Raw genomic sequence first — 2,870 nt, forward strand, 5'->3', positions numbered from 1 at the left:
ATGGTGGTTGGCAGTGTCCCAGTCTGTGTGATGTTGGGCAGGAAGTGTGGGAATGGGGACTGGAATGTCTTTAGACAGAGCCACTCCACAGGAGGGATGGCATGGGCATGAGATAAAGACTCTGGAGAGCAAGCAGGGTGGGAGAAGAGTAGGGTGCAGCCAGGCTGACCCTGAAGGCAGTAAACAGCATAAATGCAAAGGACACCATTCAGCATGAGTTGCGAAAACCACAGGAGGAGCAGGAGTGGCGGTGCACACCTGCAATCCCGCAGGAAGATCAAAAGTTCAAGCCCAGCATAGGCAAACTTAATAATGTAGTGAGACTTTATCTCAAAATATAGAAAGCTTTAAACAGGGATGGGGATATAGCTCAGTGTGAAGGTCCTGGGTTGGACCCCTCATACCATAAACAAAAACAATAAAGCCTAAATCACTGCAGGAGCAGAAAGGATGCCAGACAGTTTCCTAAACTCTGGCTTGGAGAAGCTGACGTTTCTCTGACTGCTACCCAACATCTACCCTGAGGCAGGAGAGAGCAGAAGCTTCCTCCCTTCCATCCCCTCCTCACTCTGACTCAAGTGCCTCCTATCCCGACCTATCCCTCCACCCCTTGCCCCCAGTGGTCATGGCCACATCACACAAGCTAAGTTCCAGCCGTCCCCAAAACCTGACCGGGGAGCAGGAGGTTTGGATACACAGGACCCTGACAAACTCGGCGGTCTCCACTCAGCAGGCCAGCTTAAGTAGGGGGCTTGTGGGTCAGGGCTGGTGACCCTGACCCAGGGCAGGGCTGCATGGGTGAGCTGCTGGCTTTTATTCCCTTTGTGGCGCAGCCTTCTCCAAGGTTGGAACGGGGTGGGCTGGAGGTGGCCCAGGGGCTGCCCGAAGAATGGCCCAGCTGACAGCCCTGTGCCAAGGAGCCCTCCTTTCTGGATGGGGCAGCCCGGACCCTCCCGGGAGCTCTGAGTAGCCAGGGGCAGGAGCGCTGTGGTGCCTCTTGTGAAGCCTCAAAGACTTCTTTGTTCTACAGCTGAGGACCAGGACTCTAGGGCAGCCATCTCTTGGCTGGTTTCTGAGGGGTTGCCGGGAGAATCCCTCAGTAAGAGAAAAAGACGTTTGGACCAAGATCACAAAGAGGAGCCAGTTCTTTTCTGCTTTCTGTTCCTTGTCTGGAAAGAGGCCTCTGGCCACTTCCATTTTTGTTGGTGTTGTTTTTGGAAGCAGAGAAACCGAGCTTCCAGTTTGCCTCTGGTGTCCACCGGCACTGCTGCTCCCGGGAACTTAAAAATTTCCTGATGCCTGGGCCCCGCCCCCAGAGACTCAGACTACTTGGGGTGACACGGGACTCCCTGGGGTCTGATATGCCACCAAGCTGAGCTCCCTGGGTTTCTAGCCGCATTTAACATAGTTTCCTTCCGCGATGGTGGAGCGGTGGACACCGCCTTTCTGTCATCTCAGAGTGGGACGAGAGGTACAGCCTCGGGCCCGTGGGAAAACGTGTCCCGGCCTGCCCTCGGCTCACCCTCCATGCAGAAGTGTTGGTGTCAGGGGAGAAGTTGGCCTTGGGGGCAGTAGGCAGAAGGCTCATGACCTGGTCTCCACGGAGCAGCCACAGCCGGGGGCCTCAGGGGACAGCAGAAGCGGCCACAGTGTTGAGGTAGATTAAGGGAGAACCAGGGAGCGGGGCGCATCCAGGCTAAGCCAGGAGTATGGTGAGGGCCTGGAGGTGTGGAGACGTTAGACTCGCGGCGTGGGACCCGCACAAGAACGGCCATGACACAGAGGGGACGAGCCCAGCTCTGCCCGATCTGAGGACTCCGTGCCTCCAGGGAGCAGCGCGGGGGGCGGCGGGGGGGCGGTCAGACCAGCCTGGAGACCTTTGGTGAGTCGTGACACTGGCGCACAAGGGTGTAATCGGCACTCACAAAAGTAGAGAATGTGAACGCATCACACCTAATAAAAAGTTGTTCCCGAGATGTTGCGCTCAAGAGCTATAGAGGTCTGCAGGGGCGAGCTGCGTGCTCAAGGGAGACACATGTCCTGCCGTGAGTCATCGCTCTTGGAGACGGGCTGTGAGGACCACGGCAAGGTGCAGCGGGGTCGGGAAGGCTTCTGGGGGCTTCTCAGCCCATCTTGTCACCGGCCCGGCTGGGTGCAGGGGCGGGAGGGGGCCCTGGCAGCCGCACCTGTGGGTGGCTGGCATTTCCTGTGGCTGGTGGCCTTTTGAAGGCTTAGCTGTGACCTGCTGCGGGGTCTCTTGCTGAGCGCAAAGCAGTTTGAGGTAGTAGGGTGGGTGCATGGACTCGCTGCTTAATTAAATCAGGGAGAGGTTGACGTGAGGGACCTTTCGTGGTTTTTGATCTCGCTTGCGCTCTCTCTGCCCGCTCTCTAACATGAGGGGGAAGAAAGCTTTTTCCTACTCTTTCTTCTTCAGCCCCTTCCATTTTTCACAGAGCCGGCAGGTGCCGCTGGGCGTTCTGCCCTCCCTGAGGCCCCTCCTCCTCCATCTTTAAAAGGCTGAATTCTGGGTACAGTTTATACACAGGATCGTGTTTGTCAGAAGAGGAGGATTAACCAGCCATCCAGTTAAATGTCTGTAGTCTTGACCTTCTGAAGGGTTTTTAAAAATATGTCCTACAAGATGATATGAATGTCTCTCATTTCAAATCTGGGAAGCCCTTGTTACTTGGGAGAAAAAGAGGACACTCAGGTACTGTGGCAAAAGGCCAGAGTTCAAGCCCTGGGCCAGCCCTTTATCTGTGTGGCCTTGGGGATTGAACTTTCCTGAGTCTCTTTCCTCACCTGTAAGACAGGATGTTCTGGGGAAGTTGGAGAGGAAGGGCTAAGGGCACTGGTACGGGCTGCGCATT

The sequence above is a fragment of the Fukomys damarensis genome, unplaced genomic scaffold (genome assembly GCF_012274545.1).
Source record: "Fukomys damarensis isolate Sample0158 unplaced genomic scaffold, DMR_v1.0_HiC HiC_scaffold_23, whole genome shotgun sequence".
NCBI classification, from domain to species: Eukaryota; Metazoa; Chordata; class Mammalia; order Rodentia; family Bathyergidae; genus Fukomys; species Fukomys damarensis.